The 23,568-nt window shown below is 36.7% G+C and overlaps 1 protein-coding gene across 2 annotated transcripts in view; it reads right to left on the bottom strand.

Annotated features, from left to right (window-relative positions):
- KIF5C (kinesin family member 5C) overlaps window positions 1-1,189 on the bottom strand; it is a 287,301-nt gene extending 286,112 nt beyond the window's left edge. Inside the window, exon 1 of one of the 2 annotated variants that reach the window (XM_056793825.1) lies at window positions 929-1,189. The gene's annotated coding sequence lies outside the window, so the exon portion shown is untranslated. The remainder of the gene's footprint in view (window positions 1-928) is intronic. The other variant, XM_056793826.1, reaches the window with a different exon arrangement.
- Between the last annotated feature and the right edge of the window lie 22,379 nt (window positions 1,190-23,568).

Below are 23,568 nucleotides of genomic sequence, written 5' to 3'. Positions count from 1 at the left end.
AGCACCATGTCTCTAAAAGGTTCACCATCACTGCTCTAGAGTGTTTTTTTCCTGACTTTCTCTTTGCATCATGAATGTATCATATTACATATTCTGTATACCTCCTATTAATAACAATAACAAATGTTTCTATAGCTCCTTAAGATTCAAAAAGTGTTTCAAATAAGTTACCCAATTTGATCCTCACAACAATCCTTAGAGTTAGGTGTTGTTATTACCCCCTAGAGATGATGAACCTGAGGCAGAGGTTAAGTGACTTGCCCAGGGTGACACTGCTAGTAAGCATCTGAAGTCAAATTTGAACATAGGTCTTACTAAATCTAAGCACTACATACTGCTCTACCTAGCTGCCATAACTCTTACAAATATTACAAAGTGAGCTCCATGAGGGCAAGATTCTGTGCCATTATCATTGTTGTACCCCAGCACCAAACACAGTGTCTTGCACACAGTAAATACCAAGTATTCACTGAACTGAATTGAGTAGGAGATATTGATTTAGGCAACCTGCTTCAAAATAGTTTGACCAGAGAAACTGATGTCAGAAATCATACCTGTAAAGCTGTAACAAACTGTCAGTACTCATTTATGCCTTCGTGTAAATGAGTATATTGTCTCTTCTTCCAAGAGAAAATTTTAGTGGGAAGGGCTGGGCAGGGAGAGAGATAATTCAGTCTTTGGAGTTAGAGAAGGGGACAAAGGTGTAGAATGAGGACATCCGAGATACAGAGGGTGGATTTTGAAGACCATAATTGTCTAGGAATAAACTCCTTGTTTGAGTTTGTCATTTCTCCTGGGTGGAAAACTAGAAAACACTGTCTAGTGAAAGACAAAGTATCTGAAAAGTCACAGTCTTGGATTTTGTTTCTTGATGACTAGTAGACATGCTTAGAGCCTTTGTTTATTCGCTGGACTTCCAATTACCTACCTTTGAAAAGGTGCCATCCTTGGAAAGTTCACAGGAACCAGAGATGTGAGAGAGTCATTCTGACTTCCAACGTTGTTGAAGGGAAGGTGATCATATAAATCAGTTGTGCTAATTGGAAACTACTGTGTACTTGTTGCCACCTAGGAGAAAAGATAACTTGGATCATAGATTTATAACTAGAAGAGACTTCTGAGAAATTCTAGTCCAACACCCTCCCATTACAGGTGAGAAACCCCAAGGCCCAGAGGTCTCATGATATGTCTATGGTGATGAATTTGAACCTCCTTCTTTTGACTCCTAATCCAGCATAATTTTCATTATGACATCATCATGGAAAAGTCATTTCTGAGCAGAAGAAGCAAGGTTACTGAAAACTCCTTCCCTTGGAGACTGACGCTCTGTTGACATTCGACCCAGAAACATTGGCAGTACTTTCTGATTGAATCAGGGAAATCCAAAGCTCATCCCAGAGATCAGTGATTACTTCTCCAGCCCTTTGACCTGATTTGACTTGATGATGAACGTCAGGGACTAGAAGAGAGAAGGGCAAACTGTGGGGGCCTGGGATCAACTGCCGTCAGTGCTTCTGGGCTCCAGCCCACTGAAGGCTTGCTCCAGTTTCAGGGTGTTCTTGTAAGGGTGCCAAATCAAAGAACAGCATGTGATACTCAGAACTTTTCAATGTTAAACTTATTATTATTATTTGGGCATCTCCATCCTCATAAATTAGCAGAAAAAGCTCTTTGGCCTTGAACAAGAGAGCCCCATTGCACAGTCAGTAGGTGGAGAAAACCCTTATTCAGCTAATGGTGGTGGCACATGGTTGCCAAAGCTCCCTAAGGTCGAATCCAAAGCCACCTCGCTAATGGAAATCCTGCAGGTGGAATAGACTGTCTTTCCCTGCAGTCTCACAAGGACTGGGCAGAGCTGAGCAGGGGAGCTGTCCAAAGTAGGGAGAATCATCATTCATAGGCATTTGTTGGTTGCTGCAAAATACTGGCAGCTGTGCTACCACTTAGATGTCAGGACCTTTAGTTGGGAGGGAGGAAGTGATCAAATTTCATGACTGGTGGAGATAGGAAATGTAGAGAGGGAACATTCATTTCTCTTGGAGAGAGAATCATATACATAAAACAAATGAGTTAATATACCTTTAAAAACCATGTTTTCCCTTTGCATTCATAGAAGCAGGTCCGATATTAGCATGATCTTGAATATGAATTAACCCTGCCCTAGAGCATGGTCAATTCACATAGATTTCTCCTCTCCATTAGGTACAATTGGAATAAAAGAAAATAGAAATCACCTGAACTATTCGCTGTTCTGATATAAAATATCCTGGGGTATTGGAGGGGGAGAGCCAGGGAGGAGGTACTACTAGATCCAAGGATATATTAACCTCATGCATCTAAGAAATTGTTATAATAAAAACTAATATTCATTTGACACTTAACTTCCCTACTTTCCCTAACTCTGGAAAGGAATGGAGTAGGGATTGTCTTTACTTGGATATTTACAGGATTTTTAAAGTTTGTAAAGCACTTTACTACATATATTGTTTCATTTTATCTTCATAACAACCCTGGCAGATAGATGATGTCCTCATTGATATTTTATGGAAACTGAGGCAGAATTGCCCCTGGTCACGTGGTTACTAAGTAACTGAGGCAGAATTGGAACTCAGATCTTCCTGACTCCAAGACCAGAACTCTATAAACTCTACTATCTATATATAAGCATGCTTTAGTATTTTTTAATTTAAATAAGCACCAGATGGTGACCTAGTTTTTGAGTCTGGAATTTTCACATGTGTGGCTATGTAGCATTTACAAACTGAGACTCTTTTTCTGGCTGATGACTTCTTTTGATTTAAAGCTTTGATTCAAAGTGCATTTAGGTTGTGGAATAATAATATATTAATTATCATTATTTTAATAACTTAGTAATTATTGGAGGAATGTGGCAACTATGTCCAATTGAATCTCATGTAGAAAAACCCTGTATCTGAAACCTTTCTATTCCTGCAAATATAAATTTCTCTTCCCTTTCCAACACTAAGTCAACTTAACAAGAGGTGGGAAGGATATGCAAAAGATATTACTTTCAATTAGCCTTGTCTTGTGCCATTAAAATCTAAATTACTGTTTTCTTCCTGACTTCTGATAACAATGACAAAAAGGAGGTAGATTCTTTGGTGGTCAGAGCCAGCTTGACCATTGTGACCATTGTGGTGCTCCACCCCTCCAGCTGAAAAGGAGGTCAGGGAAAACCCATTTTTCAGAAAACTTCCTCACTAGTTAAAATCTCTCGCATAATTGGGATCCTTGAAGGAGTAGTTTGTGCCATGACTGAAATTTCCTGCTTTCTACCTAATTTGGTCAAGCTCAGCCTTGTGCTAAATGTCATGTTTATTTTTTTTTCATTTTGTTTGATCTTGACCCACAATTTCCTTGGTATTATGAATTTCCAGTGAGGAAATTCCCTTTTCCCAAAGCATTTATAATAGCAGAGACTTTCCTGGTGCCCTAAGGCTAAATCAGTCAATCAATAAACATTTCTAAGTGTCTACTACATGCTGGACATTGGCAAAAGATGAGCCTTGCTCAATATAATGGGGAATATAACATGAAAAACAGATAGGTACAAACAGGAAATACACAGAACTAAATTAGGGAGAATTAATAGAGAGAAGGCACTAGAATTAAGGGGCAAGGCAGTCAGGGAACTTGGGAAGTAGAGACAAGGAGGTTGGAATGTCTCATGCAAGGCACAACAACTAGACCACAGAGTATGTGGCAAGGGGGTAGAAGACTGGAAAGGTTGGAGAGGGCCAAATGATGAAGAAACCCGAATGCCAACCTGAGGATTTTGTATTTGATCTTGGAGGTAATAGAGGGTCATGGGAGTTTATGAAATAGTAGGGTGGCATGATCAGACTTGTTCATGTGAAAGATCACTTTCACAACAAAATGGAGGATAGATTAGAGTGGGGAGAGATTTGGAACAGGGAGTCTTGGCTTGGGTTGCATAGTTAAAGGTTGCCCAAGGTTGGCCCATACCCCGAGTCTTCCTGATTTGGAAGCTGACTCTATACAACTCAAAATTGCACCTTGATAACAAAGCAATAATTGGCATTTAATTAATTAACTAACTTTAAAATCTGCAAAGTGGTTTATGTTTCTTATGTCTTTTGAGCCTCACAACAATGCAATGAGAAGGAATGAACATAGGACATAATTAACCCCATTTTACAGATAAGGAATCTGTGGGCAAAAAAGCAAAATTTCCATTGCCTATGGTCATTCAGCTAGTGAGATTCAGAAGAAAGATGTGGACTGGGGTCCTGTGGACTCGACTTCCAACACTTTACATACACACTATGCCAGGTTATCTTTTAAGACTCCCCATTACAATTCTCATAGCTAGGTAAGTTCAAGTAGATCTGATCCTCCCTGATGATTTAAATACAATGACATTGATCAGTTTCCATGTTAAGAAAAAGGGACCAAGAAAGTGCAGAGCTAGAAAATGTTACCCTCACCCCCTGTCTCTTTCTCTGTCTTCCACTACCCTTTGGTCTTTCATCTTCAAATTTGCTAGCAATAATTGTTGTGCTCTGTCTCAAACCAGTCCTTAATAACTCTTTCACCTGAGAATTCTGGGTAACCTACTCTATGATAAGGCTTCATTTTCAGATCTGAAATCGCATTTCTGTTTCTGGTTCATGTATTTAGTTCCATAAACTATTAGCTGGTAAGGTCAGATGAATTTGAAAGATGAGAGGTAGAGAATGTGTACTCCTTGAGGGCAGGGGCTGTTTTTGTCTTTATATTTCCAGCATTTTGCACAGGGCCTGGAACATATTAGATGCTTAGAGAGAGAAAAGAGTGAGGATTGTTTTAGGGCAGATCTTTATTTGTTGACTATTGAAGTTAATATAGGTGCCCTTTCTGAGATACATACTTAGGGGTTCAAAAATTACATTCATTGGACAGCAAGGTGGCACAATGGATAGAGTGCGAAGGCTGAAGTCAGGAAGATTTATATTGAGTTTAAATCTGGCCTTGGACATTTACTAGCTGTGTAACCTTGGGCAAGTCACTTAATCCTGTTCACCTCAGTTTACCCATCTGGAAAATAAGCTGGGGAAGGAAATGGCAAACTGCTCCAGTATCTTTGCCAAGAAAATGGGGTCACAAAGAGTTGGACATGATGAAATGACTGAGCAACAACAAATTACATTCATGATACTGCAAAACATACTGGGTTTTACTATTAACTGGAAAGCTTTTTGGTCATATTTCTACTAATCTCTTTCTTTTTCTCCTTCTCTGTGAAAAGTAAACAGCTGGATGAAGAAATATGAAAAGAAGCTCTCCAGGGGTAATGGGGTGATGGAAGATCACCATAGGGGACACAGGTGCCTCGAAAAGAAGAGTCACATAGCATAGCCATAGTGAGTCAGTCCAAGTATTAACTGTTACCTGAAAACTATTAAAAGAACCAGAGGAAAGACTTCATAGAGTGAGGGGGAAGAGATGGACTGATTTCTGGGTTAAGTAATAAATAAGATAGAGGACTAGATAATTTCTCTGATTCCTTTAACCTCTCAAACCTCTCCAGAATAGAAATTATTCATAAAAAATAAAGAAACTTTAATTGTCTTCATGATCTGGAATCAAAAAGGAGGTTATTTTTTTTTAAATCCATGAACTTATTTTTAGACTGAGCTCACTCAGCACCCCTCCCCAACATTACACACTAAAAGCATTGAAGGTATACTAGCCAACTCACACGAGATCTCTCCTTACTCTTTCTAGTGCCATGGAGATATCAGCTCTAAATTGTCTGCTTGGCCAGGACAAGTGCTGGTGCACCTCTGCAGTACTCCAGACTGTAGCTATGCAGACAGTGCTTACATGGCAGTGTTCTGTAATTATTAATAATAATAATAACTAGCTAGCATTTATTTAGTGTTTATTATATGCCAGGCACTGTACTAAACACTTTACAATTATTATCCTATATGATTTTTTCAACAATCCTAAGAGGTAGGTGCTATTATTATTCCTATTCCACTGTTAAGGAAAAACTGGGGATATTAGAGGTTATGTGAATCACCCAAGGTCACAAGTAAGCATTTGAGGTTGGATTTGAACTCAGGTATTTCATTTTTCTGAGTTCAAATCTGACTTCAGATGCTGTGTGACCCTGGGCAAATCACCTAACTATTTTGTAAAATGAATTGGAAAATGAAATGGCAAACTGCTCCTTTCTTTGCCAAGAAAACCCCAAATGGGGTCATGACAAGTCAAACACCATTGAGATGATTGATTCCAGATCCGTGTCACCTATCTGCTTTGCTAGAAATGATTTCTACAGAAGATCTAGGAATAGAGGGAAAGGGACAGCCCATATTTCTAGGCTTAAAATAAAGCTCCAAACCACCTCTCCTCCCTCATCCCTATCAGAGCCTCAGAGGTCAAACTACAAAAATCAGCCTGTGGCACCAGCATGGCAGCTGTCCAAAGTATCAGTTCCAGAGCAGAGAACTGAGGAACAGAGAAAGTAGGTCAGGACTCCAGGATAGAACATGATTTACAGGGGGTTGGGGGTATACCATTCATACCATTCAGCATACCATTCAGCTGGGGGCGGTTCCAACCACCCAAATGTCTCTTGGGGCCCAGACTTAAGCTAGTGAATCATGAATTACTTAGTGTGGGTCAAGGCTGAGATTCTTTGAGATCCCAATCGCAAATAAACCACCATCAAAGAGAAATGTCAGACAATCAGAAAATGGGGGAAAAACAAGGAGGGAAAGAATACCAATGGTCTCAGGAAGAAGAAAAGTCAAAAACCTTGAACATAAACAGATAAATGTGCAGGAAAATCATTAACAGCAGAAAGAAATATGCCCTCCAGATCTAACAAAGGAGTTCAGGCATCTATGAATAAATACTGCAAAACAAAGGGGAAATGAGTGAACACTTGATGAGACAGAGGACCCTGTGGAATTCGAGGAGAACATAGACCCACAACACACTGTTCCTGAGTGACTGAAAAGAAAATGAGAATTATAGAAGTAGAATTTATGGCCTGAATAGCAAAAAAAGGGGGGAAGTAAGAAAACTGGAATCTCTGATGTTTAAATCCCACCAAAGAAATAAAAGATTGAATGATTGACAGGAATGCAAATATATAGAAAGATATAGACAGAAATCATATACAATGAAAGACAAAAACAAGCACTTATTAAGCATCTACTATGTCCCAGGCACTCTGCTATGTATTTTACAAATATTATTTCATTTGATCCTTGCAACAACTCTAAGAGGTAGTTGCTTTATTATCCCCATTTAACAGTTGAGAAAACTGAGGCAAAAAAGAGTATAAATGGTTTTGCACAAGTCACATAACTAATAAGTGTCTGGGACTGGATTTGAACTTAGTCTTCCTGACCCTAGGCTCATCATTTAATCCATCTAGATACTTCTGAGAAGGTATAGAAGTGGTACCAATGGAGGGCATAGATTCATTTACCAATTAAATTAAATTAAATTAAATTATAGAGAGGAAGAAAAACTAGGGCAAGAATATATTGTATGTGTGTTGTTGCATATCAAGTTGGTGGTTGTTGGAGATAAAGGGAGGTAGTTTTAAAATGCCATTGCCTGCTGACAATGCATCTGATAACCTGGCCTTGGACTACATACATCCTGAGGCAATGTGGGCATACAGCTCAATGGCAATGCCCCTGAGTTACACACCTGTGTGAGACAAAAATGCTTATACTTGCAATTAGTAGAGTTTTAAAATCTACATACAGCCATACTAGGGAAGACTCTGATGTCACATAAATGTCACCAGTATTCATCCTCATTTTTCTCTGGTCAGTGGCTAACCCTACCTATCCTTCAGGTACCTTTTCCTTCTAATATTCTCCTTCCTATCCAAAAAAAGGGAGAGTGTGATTTATTCTTAATTCATTGATTGATTATATGTAACTGTGTTACCTAGACCTGACATTTGGATTTAAGATATTTTTCTCTAGTTGTGAACTTTCTCTTCTTTTCTCTTCTAACTCATGTCCCTTATATGTCTTTCGCTGCTATCTCCATCTTTACTATCTTAGTGATGAGGCAACCTTACTCCTTGGCAAAATTAGCCCTTCTACCTACTTAAGTAATCCCATTTCATTCCATTTTCTCAAACACATTGCCAACTCTATGACCCAGACTCGATCACTTACTTTTTTAGAAAACCTTTACTTTTGATTCTGATATCAATACTAAGAATTGGTGCCAAGGCAGAATAATAGTAAGGGCTAGGCAGTGGGCATTAAGTGATTTGCCCAGGGCTATTTGTAGGGTGTAGGAGGGAAATAAATGGATACAAATTGTATAAAATATGCAGGCATGAATAGTTTGTGATCTTTATGGATGGAAAACATTCACATGGATGATATGAAATCCAGATCCATCAGAGAATCAAGGTATGGGCTTAAAGTAAGTGCTATTCCTTCTTGTAATAATGAATGTTTTTTAATTCCACTGGTTTTTCTTCCAAACACATTGCATTTTCCAGTCTTTAGCACTTTTCTTTTGCTATTCATCTTACTTGAAGTGCCCTCCCTATTCTTTCCAAATCTTATCTATCCTTTAAGACCCAAATAGACTCTGTGATTCCCCCCCCCCATCCCCAATACCACTGTCTCACTGCTCTGAAGTGAGTAGCATGGTTTAGAAGAAAGAGAACTAGTTAAGTCAGCAAAAATTTTTGTGACAAGTATTTGATAAAGGTTTGATGTTCAAGGCATATAGGAAAATGATACAAATATATAAGATCAAGAGCCATTCCCCAACAAGTAAGTCCTCAAAGGATTGAGCAAGCAAGCTTTAAGAGAAGAAATGCAAAGATCAACAACAATGCTAAAGAATGCTTCAAATCACTAACAAGAGAAATACTAGTCAAAAATACTATGAGGCTTTACTTCACATCCATCTTCAGCTGAGAAAGATGAACATGGTTAATTGGGTTATGGGAAGGCAAATCCTTTGCTGTTGGAAATCTGAATTTAACCAGCTATTCTGGAAAACAATGGAGAATTATACAAAAAGTTACTAAACTGTCCATATCCTTTAATCCAGCACTACTAGGCATGCACCTCAAGAAAGGCAGAGCTAGAGAGATCGCATGGATACAGAAAAAGTTTATAGTATCACTTTTTGTAGAAGGGGAATGACTGAATGAATTGTGACATATCTATTTAATTATTATGCCTTGGGAATAGGGAGTAGGACTAAACCTGTGATTTCATTATTATAGAGAACTCCAAGATGAGGAGATTTTCCCTTCCAATGCAAGCTGGTATCTTCTCAGCAAATTATAGTCTTAGAGAATTACCAAGAACACTGAGTGGTAAAGTAATTTACTCACAGTTATGTAGCAAACATGTGTCAGAGGCAACATTTACACTCAGATTGTTCTGGCTCCAATGTAATATCATTTTCACTACTGCACATTGCCTGAACTATAAGAAATGACTATGAGAAACTTAGGGAGACTTAGGATGGTGTGTTTGAACTAAGAAAGTGAAGTAAGAAGAACCAGAATATTTTACACAATGATTGCAGTAATAAAAAGTAAAACTACAATGATGAAACACTGAAAGAGCTCTGAACAATGATTTCAGATTTCAGATCATGATTTCAGAAATTAAAGGTGAAGCATGACTTCTACCTATTGTGGACTAGAGGCAGAGAACATATATTTTTCAGACATTATCGATAGGTGGATTTGTTTTGTATATGTGTGTCTTTGTGTGTATGTATATTCCCATTAACTTAATTCCCCACTGAATTAACTGTGCCTTGTATTTTTTTAATGTTCCTAAATGAAATTTATTGAAGATTATTCTTAATGACCAGGTAAGACTTTAGGAGGACTAGAGTTGAAATATGGTACATAATTTTGAGTCTCTGTCTCAAGGTGAGCCTTCATTAACTTTCTGGGCAATTTAGATGTCAAACAGGGAATGAGGTGAAGCAGACAGAAAATTGGCTTCCCATCTTTCTTTTCTTATGCAAAAAGGTTGTATCTCTGATATGTTTTATTGTCACACAAAACACTACCATATTGGTTATTGTTGTAAGAGCACACTCATATAAAACCAAATCACCCAAATAAAACCATAAACAGTGAGGTGAAAGATAGTATGCTTTGACCCACATCCATCTAACTCTAACAGTTCTTTCTCTGGAGGTGGATAGCATTCCCCATCATAAGTCTTTCAGGATTGTCCCAGATTACTGTACTGCTCAGAGTAGCCAAGTTTTCACAGTTGATCATTGTACTATATGGTTATTACTGGATACAACGTTCTCCCTGTTCTGCTTATTTTCCTCATGCAGATCTTTCCAGCTTTTCCTGCAATCATCTTGCTTAACATTTCTTATAGCACAATAATATTCCATCACCAACATCTACCACAATTTTTTCAGCCATACCCCAATTGATGGACATCTTGCCAATTTCCAGTTTTTTGCCACTAAAAAGAGCTGCTACAAATATTTTTAAGTAAGTCCTTTCCCTTTTTTTTATTATCTCTTTGGGATACAAACTCAGTACAGTATCAAAGGGTATGCATAGTTTTATAGCCCTTTGGGCTAAATTGCCCTCCAGAATGGCTGAATCAATTCACACCTCCACCAAACATGCATTAGTGTACCAATTTTGCAATGTTCCCCCCAGCATTTATCACTTTCCCTTACTGCCATACTGAACAATTGGATGTGTGAGGTGGTACCTCAGCATTAATTTAATTTGCATTTCTCTAATCAAGAGTGATGTAGAACATTTTTTAATTATTAGAAGATTATTTAGAACAATAAATTAGAACATTTGATTTCTTAACCTGAAAATTGTTTGTTCATATCCTTTGCATTTTCAATTGGGGCTTGTATTCTCATAAATCTGATTTAATTCTCTATAAATTTGAGAAGTTAGACCTTTTTTTAGAGAAATTTGTTATAAAAATTTCCCCTAGTTTGTTTTTTCCTTCTAATCTTGCTTATGTTAGTTTTATTTGTATAAAATGTTTTAAATTTAATATAATCAAAATTATTCATTTTATATCTTATAACACTATATTTTGTTAGTCATAAATTCTTCCCTCCTCTAAAGATCTGCCAGGTAAAATATTCTGTGTTCCCCTAGTTTAGTAATAGAATCATTCTTTCTAACTAAACCATATACCTATTTTGAGTTTATCTTGGTACAGGGTAAGAGATACTGGTCTATACCTAGTTTCTGCTATAGTTTTTCAATTTGTCCAGCAGTTGTTGTTAAACATTGAGTTCTTATTCCAAAAGTTGGGGTCTTTGTCACTTACCTCTGAATATTGTGTATCTAATCTATTCCGTTCTATTTCTTAACCTGTTCTAGATTGTTTTGATGATTACTGCTTTATAATATAGTCTGAGATCTGGTACTGTTAGGCGACCTTCACTTTTTTTTTTTTTGTAAATTTCCTTGATATTTTGATCTTTTTGTTCTTCCAGATGAATTTTATTTTTTTCTAGTTCTATGAAATAATTATTTGTTAGCTTGATTGGTATGACACTGAATAAGTAAATTAATTTAGGTAAAATTGTCATTTTTTTATATTAGCTTAGTCAACCCATGAGCAATTACTATTTTTCCAGTTGTTTAGGTATCCTTTATTTATGGAAAGAGTGTTTTGCAATTGTATTAATATAATTCCTGGGTTTGTCTTGACAGGTAGATTCCCAGATATATTCTATTTTCTAGAGTTATTTTAATAGTAATTTCTCTATCTCTCATTGAACTTTTTGGTTAATATATAAAATGCTGATGATTGATGTGTTATATTTTGCAACTTTAATAAAACTATTATTTCAACTAGTTTTTTAGTTGATTCTCTACGATTCCCCAAGTATATCATCATATCATACAAAGAGTGAGTTTCCTCATTGCCTAATTTAATTCCCTGAATTTCTTTTTCTTTTCTTATTGCTAAAGCTAGCATTTCTAACACAATATTAAATAATAATGGTGACAATGGGCACCCTTGCTTCACTCTTGATATTATTGGAAAGGTTTCTGACTTATCCCCATTTGTAGATGATACTTGTTGATGGTTTTAGGTAGACTCTACTAATAACTTTAAGGAATGACTCACTTATTCCTATGCTTTCTAGTGTTTAGGAATGGGTGTTTAATTTTTTGGAGGCTATTTCTGCATCATTAAGATAATCATGTGATTTCTGTTACTTTGGATATTGATATGATAAATTATGTTATTAGTTTTCCTAATATTAAACCAGTCCTAAATTCCTGGGATAAATTCCACCTGATCATAGTGAATGATCCTTGTACTATATTGCTGTAGTCTTCTTGTTAGTATTTAACTTAAACATTTTTTCATCTATATTCATTAATGAAATATGTCTATAATTTTCTTTTTCTGTTTTTGCTCTTCCTAGCTTAGGTAAGAGTACTCTATTTGGGTCATTAAAAAAAGAATTTGGTATGTTTCCTTCTCTGTGTTCCCAAATAGTTTATAGTATTGGGTTTAATTAAATGTTAGATAGAATTCAGTTGTAAATCCATCTGGCTCTAGGAATTTTTTCTTAGGGAGTTCAATGATGATTTATTCAATTTCTTTTTCTGATATAGGATTATTTAAATATTCTATTTCCTCTTTTAGTAATCTAGGCAATTTATATTTTGTCAATATTCATCCATTTCACTTAGATTGTTAGATTTATTGGGACATAACTGGGCAAAACAGCTCCTAATGATTGCTTTAATTTCCTTTTCATTGGTGGTGAGTTCATCCTTTTCGTTTTTCATACTAATTATTTGCTCCTAAAAAGAACAGATTCAAGTCTCTCCAAGCTACGATGCAGTGTGAGATCAGGAAGATGCAAGACAGATGGTGGGGGAAAAAAAGGCAGAAGAAATCCAGCGCTTTGCTGACACGAAAAACTACAAACAATTTTTCAGTGCCCTCAATACTGTCTATGGGCCATTAAAACCCATCATCACTCCCTTCCTATCCTCTGATGGTGACACTCTCATTAAAGACAAAAAAGGCATCAGCAACAGGTGGAAAGAACACTTCAGTCAGCTTCTCAACCGACCCTCCTCAGTCAACCAAAGCACCCTTGACCAGATCCCCCAAAACTGCACCATTGAACAACTTGATGTCCCTCCTTCAATAGAGGAAGTCCAAAAAGCCATTAAACAAATGAGTGCAGGCAAGGCACCTGGTAAAGACGGGATTCCAACCGAGGTGTACAAGGCCTTAAATGGAAAGGCGCTCCAGGCATTCCACATAGTGCTGACCAGCATATGGGAAGAGGAAGACATGCCCCCAGAACTCAGAGATGCCTCCATCATAGCCCTATACAAGAACAAAGGCTCACAAGCAGCCTGTGACAACTACAGAGGCATCTCACTACTCTCCACTGCTGGAAAGATCCTCCCCTGTGTTATACTCAACAGACTCCTGTCATCTGTTTCAGAGCAGAACCTGCCTGAGTCACAATGTGGTTTCCAACCAGATTGTAGCACCATTGACATGGTCTTCATGGTGAGGCAAATGCAAGAAAAATGCCTTGAGCAGAACCTGAGTCTCTACATTGTTTTCATAGACCTGACAAAGGTGTTCGACACAGTGAACAGGGATGCATTGTGGGTGATCCTTAGCAAGCTCAGTTGCCCAGCAAAATTCGTCAAACTGATCCTGCTCTTTCATGTCGACATGACAGGGGAAGTCCTATCTGGTGGAAAGACTTCTGATCACTTCAACATCTCCAATGGTGTGAAACAAGGCTGTGTCCTCGCTCCAGTACTATTCAACTTATTTTTCACCCAAGTATTACAACATGCTGTGATGGATCTAGACCTGGGCGTCTATATCAAATACCGACTGGATGGCTCACTATTTGACCTTTGCCGCCTGACTGCAAAAACAAAGACAACAGAGAGACTCATCCTGGAAGCTCTCTTCGCAGATGACTGTGCTCTCATGGCTCACCAAGAAAATCATCTCCAAACCATTGTGGACAGGTTCTCCACCGCAACAAAACTGTTTGGCCTGACTATCAGCCTCAGCAAAACAGAGGTGCTGTTCCAATCTGCACCAGGGAGGCCAACTAACCAGCCGTGCATTACCATCGATGGCATGCAGCTTTCTAACGTCAACACTTTCAAGTACCTGGGCAGCACCATCGCCAGCGACGGGTCCCTAGACCACGAGATCAATGCCAGGATCCAAAAGGCCAGCCAGGCACTCGGGCGGCTGCACTGCAAAGTCCTCCAACACAGAGGTGTAAGCACTGCGACGAAGCTCAAAGTGTACAACGCAGTGGTCCTCAGCTCGCTCCTGTACGGCTGTGAGACATGGACACTGTACCGGAAGCACATGAAGCAGCTGGAGCAATTCCACCAACGCTCCCTCCGGTCAGTCATGAGGATCCGATGGCAGAACTGAATCACCAACCAGGAAGTCCTCAACAGAGCCAACTCCACCAGCATCGAAGTCCTGGTCCTCAAAACCCAGCGACGAAGGTCTGGACACGTCATCCGCATGGACCCACAGCGAATACCAAGACAGGTATTCTATGGTGAACTGTCAGCTGGACTCAGGAAACAAGGCCGGCCGAAGAAAAGATTCAAGGATCAGCTAAAGTCAAACTTGAAGTGGGCTGGCATTACACCAAAGCAACTAGAACTTGCTGCCTCTGACAGAAGCAGCTGGCATACCCACATTAACCATACCGCCACCACCTTTGAAGATGAACAACGTCGATGTCTTGCTGCTGCGCGTGAATGCCAACAGCAGGCCACAACCGCACCTCCCGTAACAACTGGAGTTCCATGCCCCATGTGCCACAAACTTTGAGCCTTAGTCTTTAGACATCATAGCCACATGAGGGTACATCAATAGATGATAATGCACAAAGACAATCGTCGTTCTCGGCTTCCGAGAGACTACTACTACTAATAATAATTATTTGATTTTCTTTTTTAATCAAATAAACCAATGCTCTATTTCATTTGGTCCCCCCCCATAAAACCAATTCCTAGTCTTATTTGTTAGTTCAATGGTTCTCTTTACATCTTATTAATTTTTCCTTTAATTTTTAAGATTTCCAATTTAGTCTGTAATTGTGGATTTAAACTTCTTTCTAGTTTTTTTAGTTGCATGCCCAATTAATTGATATTCTTTTTCTTTATTTTATTGATATGTGTTTAGAGATATAAAATTTGCCCTAAGTACTGCTTTGGTTGTATCCTATAATTTTTAATATGTTGTCTCCTTACTGTCATTTTCATTAGTGAAATTATTGTTTTTTTAATTTGTTTTTAATATTGTTTCTTTAATTTGTTCTTTGACACATCTTGTTAGCATTATTCAGTTTCCAATTAATTTTTTATTTGTCTTTTCATGGACCCTTATTGATTGTAATTTTTATTGCATTATCATCTGAAAAGGGTATACTTATTATTTCTGCTTTTCTGCATATGGTTGTTAAGTTTTTATGCCCTAATACATGGTCAGTTTTTGTGTAGGAACCATGTACTACTGAAAATAAGGTATGTTATTTTTTTATTCACATTCAATTTTCTATAGCGATCTATTAGTACTAGCTTTTCTAAAATTTCATTCATTTCGTTTACTTACTTCTTTTATTTTGATTTGCTTTATTTCTATTTGAAAGGGGAAAGTTGCGGTCACACATTGGTATAGTTTTACTGTCTATTTCCTTGTTCCTTATATTTGTAACAAGTTTTTTTTGGGGGGGGGGTTGGAACAGTTCAGTGGGGGATTGAGTTATGGGACTATTTTCAGAAAAGAGCACAAACTTCTGGTTAAGATGTCACCATGAAAGATTATAAAGAAGCCCAACTCTCCCACATACATACCACACAAATACCCCTAAAAAGCATCAGAAAGATCAGTGATCAACAAGGCCAAAGGGATATGACAGTTGTTTCTACATCCAGAATAGGATTACACATTGTTAATATTTTTCACATTCATAATAATATATATTTAAAAGATCACCAGTGATATATTTTTAAAAAATTTTAACTGGTTGAAAATGAGTGCAGATTGAAGCATATATATGTATATATATATATATATATTTTTTTTTTTTAACTTTATTTTCTTCATGGATTCTTTAAAAAAAAAAACTTACCTTCCACCTTGGAATCAATATTAAGTATTTGTTCCAGGGTAGAAGAGTGGTAAGGGTGAGACAATAGGGATTAAGTGATTTTCTGAGGGTCACATAGCCAGGAAGTATATGCAGATGTATTTGAAACCAAGACCTTCCATCTCTAGGTTTGGTTCTCAATGTACTAAGCCACCTGGATATCCCCATGGATTTAAATATATATATATCTTCTTTCACAACATGACACATATAAAAACATGTTTTATATGGTAGCACATGTATAACCAACATCAAATTTACTGTCTCTGGTAGGGTGGAGAGATAGAGAGAGGAAAATAGTTTTGAGGCTTTGAAATGGGTGGGTTATTCCTGAATGACCCAATAAGGTAGGCTAACCTGGAGATCTTTGGCAGTAGTAATAGGAAGTAAAGATATTTTCTTCAAGAGATAATGATGCTGAATTGTGGGGTGAGAAGGTGAGAATGCAGCCCTATAGCAGAGGCTAGAAGCACTATCAAAACACAGGAGTTCTCATCTTTTGTGAATGGTGTAAAGGGAGAGACTAACCAAAGGAAGACACATAAAAGGACCCCAACAATTCAGCCCTAATATCTTTTGCTGCCAGAGCTCAAGGGTAAGAGCTATCATTATCTATCCTGAGAGGAATATCTGAGAAGGAAGGAATCAGAGGCCTAGGAACATAGGATGCAAGAGACATAAATGCAAGCCTCAAGACAGATCTCACTTGTTTCATCTTTTGCTTGAACTTCTTCACTGACCCAATGATCATCAATTGTGACCATAGCTTTTGCACAGTGTCTTCTTTCTCTGGTGCAGAGACGGAACCAATGCAACATTAAACGGTGCAGAGTGCAAAGGAATTGTCTAATAACAGCGATTTGATGCCCAGTAGGGAACCCTGCAGAATCTATCACTGGCAAAATGCTCAGACTTCATTTTCAGCAGAATATGATGGCTCTGTCTGTCTGTGATTAACATGGGGAAAAAGAAAAGCTCTTCAGCAAAGAAGACCAGAGACTCCTTTGTGATTTCTGTTTATAAGCCCCTGAGCACAGGGATCACTAAGTCCTTCCCTTGGAAATGGCTGCTGAGTGCAAGAATAAGCTCCAGGAGTCACTGAATATCTTACAGGAAAAGAGGAATTTAAAGTTGCACTGGATAGAGTAAGAAGAGAGGCACAGTGCAAGAAGGATATATACATTTTGAAACAGTGAGCTATTTCTGAATATTAAAAAAATGCACCAATTTTTACAGGATGAATATCCACATCTGCCAAGACTAGAGCAGGAACACAAAGCCAACCTGACAAAACCTGAGTGGATCAAGGTCAGACTGTTGCAATAAATCCATAATTTGTAACAAATATTATTAGAGGAAAATTTGGACAAGGTGGCTGTGGAAATGATCCAGGATGTGAAAGGCACTTTGGAAAGGAATGAAGAGTGTCTACGTCAAGAACTGGAATTTGCTTCCCCTGCCTGGACCACCAGCCCTATCATGGGCTTGAAAGAAATGATCATGAATTTCCAGAGGGATATAACTCAATTCTGAATCAATTTATCCTCTTCTCATCCTGACTGAAGTTTTGAAAAGTGTCAAATATGGAAGTGTCCCACAGGACCTGCCTGATAACAAAGATTTGCCTAGGCTTACTGTACTGGGGGACTAGACCTATACCTCAGGCAAACACTATTGAGAAGTAGAGCTAGGAGATAAGACAGTAGAAAGTGAACATCTGTAAAGATATAGTTGGCAGAAAGAGAAACCGTCGTCATTATCTGAGGATGTAAGGACCCAAAACCTGGAAATCATCGTTACCACTGGAGTTCAAAAGATGGCTTGCATCTGTGCCAACCTATAGACTGTAAAAATGGAGATTTTGAACCCTAGACTTCAATCCCCAGAAGTCCTTGGTATTTCCCAGAATTCCTTATAATCTCACCTGAGTCTCCACGTAGGTGAGATCACAATTGGTATTTAACTGGCAGTAAGGCCTACCACGCTTTCATCTCTGCCATTGCAATGATGTAGGAAGTATAGTGGTGAGCTAAGCATGGGGATTCTGAATGGGCTAATCAGCCATGGGTGCTTGGTTTTTATTTTGTATCCTTGATTTCTCATAATCCTTAATAAACCTCATAAAATATAATATTTTTATTATTAGATACATAATTTAATTTTTACAAAGTGGGCATTTTTCTCGATTACGAAAAGGGAGATAGAGCATATTACAGTTGTTACAAACAAATCCCTTATCTACAGTTGCTCAGTCTTCCAATAGCTTTTCACTCTTATATCTCTCTTTGCCTAATGAAGATAGTGTCCCTAGATTATTCATCAACTGCTCTTGGGAGTAATCAACAGAGGACTGTCAATGATGCTTATTACTATGGGAGACTCAATGACAAGTTACCAATAATGCAACTGAAAATGACTTTATATTTATTTGAATTCATATTGAAGTGATAAAGTTTTACATATGATTATCAAAACCAATGAAAAAAATGTAAGCCTTTAATTCATAGTCAAAAGATCTAGGCTAAAAGTCTTTTTGTTAAAATTACTCATGTGATCTTGGGGTCAATTTTCTCTCTCAACTGTTCTCTATACTTGATTCTTTCTTGCTCTAGATCCTATGATATCCTATAGCTATTTTCTTCATCCTCATTTGACATTTCAAGACATTTCTTAGATTATTATATTATTAACTATCAGTTTTCCCTTCAGACTACTTTGCCCATGGTGGGGTTTTTCTGTACACTTTCTATTAACTGATATTCAATAAATACATGCATATTAATGAGAATACCATGACTTTGCTATAATTTACAATCTTTTAGTATATCCCCCAGGCCATTAAGTCAAGAAACTCTCTCACAATGAAACTTTTCTAGCATTTCAATAAAACTTCAACTGTCTTCAGTGAGGCACAAGACAAATCTGTCTTAATTATTAATTTTATTATTATTATTAATCTTAGTAATTTCTGTTTCTATCAATAAAAAGTGAACTAGAATTCCATTTATGCTAGTATAATGAGGTAGGTACTATGTTCCAGGAGCTAGGAATACAATAATCAATTAAATATTGATCTAATCTCAAAGAGCTTACATAAGTGAGATTGCACTATGGTTGTCTTATATGAATTGCCTTTTTTATTTTGCTCTATTCTCTTTATCCTTCCCTGCCTTTCCCCTTGTCATTCCCCCTACCCCCTATTCTCATCATCGGATAACTTAAATGGTAAGTCTACCAAGGTAGATGGTAGACATACTTAGAATGGGCACACAGAATGTAGGCCTAAGATAAACAAAAAGCACAAAGAAAATTCAGTGCCTTCTGAAAAATGTACATTTGTACAGAAACTGATTCCTGAATTTCCAGTGGCTTCCTTTGACCCAGCTATGCTTCTTGTCATTTGCTATATAATGCAGCATGGGAGGGACAAATAGAATTTCTTATAGACAATTTTTAAAAAAAGTTAAATTGCAAATATATAATCTGTGATTGCTAAGGAAAGGGGCAAGAAACTGAGTATTTAAGGTCCTGGAACAACAAGGATAGGTTATGGAGATGGGACAAGAGTAGAAGTTAGGAAAGTTTTTTGCTTAAGCACTCCTTAACAAGAGTGAAAGTACCCCACCACCACCACCACCATCCCACCAGGGATTTTCTGCTTGAGCAAAGAAGATATATTGTCTAAATTAAGTATAGGGAGATCATACACAACAGGTTCAATGTAAATCCCTGCATGTGTTCCTCATTCATCTTTACCCTCTGCTCCTAGAATATAGCATATATTTGATAAATGTTCGTTATATGAGTTTTACATGCAGAGCCCACTAACATTGTATACTATTAAAGATCTTGAGATTTTCCTAAAAAATTTTATAGAGGATCGACAATTTATAAATCAGGAAGAAGCCTCAGCATGTGCTTACTAAATACAAGTCTGTAGTATATTTTTATTAGTCCAAATACTTTCATTAGTCTTTTTTTTCCCTTTTATTTCTTAAAACTTATAGACTTAAAAAATTTGACTCATTCTCTGTGCATCCTGCTCCTATATATGGATTAAGTGTTAGGTGTACAGTGGCTACTCCCATATTGAAGCACATTTTCTCCAACCCCACTTCCTTTCTACCCAGCTCATGGGTACCATTCTCTCTCTGAGCTGTGCAATTACTGTGTAAGTTTCTACTATGGTCACTAAAAATGGTTTATAATATAGTTTGATTTGATCTATCAATGTAAGAATGTCCTAAAACAACATTGTAAGCTTATATGTAAGATCACTAATGTATATATTTTCTGGGGAATACTCAAGCAGAAAATCCCCTCATGCCAGAGTTGTTGAGCAAAAAGCTTTCCCAACGTCTCTGGAGATAGCTGAAATTTCTGCTTAAATAGCTCCAGTGAAGAACAAACACGAGTCAATAAATAATTTAGATGTTTGTGCACTTTTTCCATGGTAAAAAATTGCTGATGTCTGTAAAATCTGATATGTATAAATCAGATACCTGTATTAAAATACCTGTAATCCAATGACTTGCCTAATTGCTACCCATTGTTGAGAATTACTGTGGTTAATCTCAATTGCTGACTACATTTGTAATAGCAATTTGAGCAAATGGCATATAATTTTAAAAAACTAATGTAATTTGATAAATTATATTTCTACTTGTATAATTTTAAATGCCTTATTAGCATATATAATATAAAATTGCAAATCATATTATATTCATGCATATATTTCATGAACATAATGAACCTGTAAGTTGTGTAGGTGATTTAGGTATATAGTGAGCTATTTAAATATTAACTAGTAATACTTGAATGCTTTTAAAAGAATTGCCTTAAAATATATACTGCCACAGGCTTAAACCATTTTTATACAGGAATTGTTTCACATATTCAATTTATACCCCCAGAACTTAGCACAGTGCCTAGCAAGTACTAAATACTTAATAAAAGACTTTACTGGTCGGTACCATTGACTATTAATTACTGAATGTAATTACATAATTACACAGGCAACACAAAACCTCCTCCAGCCAGTAGGTGGCATTAAAGTCTATCACTGGCAAGAATAATAATAGCTGTAGCAAAGCACATAGATTTGCAAAGCACTGCATATTTATCTCATTTGACCCAACAGTATTATAAAGTAGGTATTATAGGTATTAGTAGTATTCCATTTTGTAGTGGAGGAAACCAAAGATCAAGGAAGATTACATGACCTATTTATGACTGGAAAGTTTTATGTATAACTTGCTAGTGGTTGCTTTGGTTTTTCCAGTTTACTTTTAGACTTATAAAATCTCAGTCTCTCTCAGTCTCTCTCTCTCTCTCTCTCTCTCTCTCTCTCTCTCTCTCTCTCTCCTTAACCATCCATTTTACAGCATCAGGTTGTGTTGTACTTTCATACACCTCTATCTGAAAGAGTAAAATGTTAAAACCTATGCAATTAGTTAAGTATAATTCTTCATCACCTTTAGTGGAGTTTATAGAGCTATAGCTCTCCTGATGAATTTTAACAAGCACAAGGTATATATGTAACAAGTAGTGTACAGCAGTCAAAGTGAAATAAGTAAATATGTTTATAATAAATTTTACAGCTTCTTACATCTTAAAAAACTTTTAATGTGATATATTCTCTTTTTGCTGCAATCACTCATACACAATTTGGCAGTACCTTCACAAGATTTAGATACATATTTTTAAATCCACCATAAAATCACACTTTTTGTCACACTGGATATGAAATGTATCCAGTTAATTTTCCCAGGTCTAGCCTTTATTATACCACATAGACGTTTAAGTTTGAAATTTTAAAATGTTGAACTTAAACACCAAATAAAAAACATTTTCATACACAGCAGAGCACAAAAAGATTCTATATGAAAAGTGTGAATCATCATTTCATTTTTTTAATGTGTGACATAAATTCTACATTACTCTCCAAACTTGTCCTTCTGTTCTCTTCTGTGCATTAAAAAAATGTTTCAATGGTCATCTTTTTTTTCCAGTTCAAATGATTTTCAATGCTGTATAAATTAAATAAGTTATATCTCTTACTTTTTGTGATACTGGCATGGTGTACAACTGAGCTGCAGTGTTCCATCTCTATTTGGGAATTATTGTGACTTCAGAACATTCTACTTTTCAGGACATTAATATATTTATCAGTTCATCATTACTTCAATGGAAATAAGACTTCTAGGCCCACTGGATACAAAAAGATTCCCAAGACATCTTTGGGTGAATATTTCACAATCTAATGAAGACACCTAGATCTTAATAGCTCACTTGAACTTCTGAAACTACTTTTGGGATATAGCTTTGAATTAAAAAGTAAAATTCATCAATAAAAACTACTTATTTCCAATCTTCAGAATAGTATGACAATCTTTGTGTTATCAGCTCATGATGTTTTTTCTTCATAGCAATGATTAGCACCTAAGTTTTCTATTTCTATTGATCTTCTTGCTCATGCAACTTCAAGTCTAGAGAAATCAATAGCAATCTCTCCAACTGCTAGGTTCCTTTGAAGGTCTTTGTTTGTTTTCTGATCATTAGATTGTTTGGCAGGATTATTGGCATTTTTTTTTTCTTTCAGCCACATTCCTTTGTGCTTAGGTGTGACTGTTCCTGTTTCATAGAGGGCTTGAACGATACGATCCTTGAAATGCTCCACATTCCCACACCAATAGCTACTGCAATATCTCTACTGGTCATTGAAGTGTGCTCACCAAAAGTTTTAACTTTTACGTATTTCCTTGGAAAAATATTCATTCTTAAATACATTGAACTAAGACTATAAGAGAGTAATGAAATACATGAGTATGACAAAATTCAGCACTCAAATACTGGGAAATCAACTAATAGTGAAACCAGATCAATCCTGTTCATTCTGGTCACGGTTAAAGTCTGGTCCAACTAATATCAGTAGAAGCACATTTATAATGATAAAATGAAGTCATATAAAATTATTTCTTGTCTCAAGTAATTTGCAAACCACTATATTTGGATATGCAAGTTGCTCCCCTCAACTTGGGAAGAACCAAAGTTTATCTGAAAACCAGTAAAACAAAGAATTACTAGAATTACAGGGGAACAGAACAAATGAAGACAAGACCAAAAAAAAAGTATTTATGAAAAATTTGCCTAATATATCAAACTTTTTCTAATCTAGAAACCACTGTCCATTTGTAAGCATTGGATTTTACCTGTGATGGAGTTCAGAGAGCACTACAATCTTTAAAGCAGCCATAACTAGAATAATTAACAGAGAAAAATTAATCATACCTAATACTAAATGAGTGTCCACTAAAAACAATTTGCTAGTTGTTGTTTGGTAATTTAATCATAATTAACGATAATACAGCACCAAGTTGGTTGTTA

This window comes from Monodelphis domestica, chromosome 4 (genome assembly GCF_027887165.1).
Source record: "Monodelphis domestica isolate mMonDom1 chromosome 4, mMonDom1.pri, whole genome shotgun sequence".
Classification (NCBI taxonomy): Eukaryota; Metazoa; Chordata; class Mammalia; order Didelphimorphia; family Didelphidae; genus Monodelphis; species Monodelphis domestica.
Note: the sequence above shows the minus strand (reverse complement) of the source record. Positions and strands in the feature narration are given on the sequence as shown.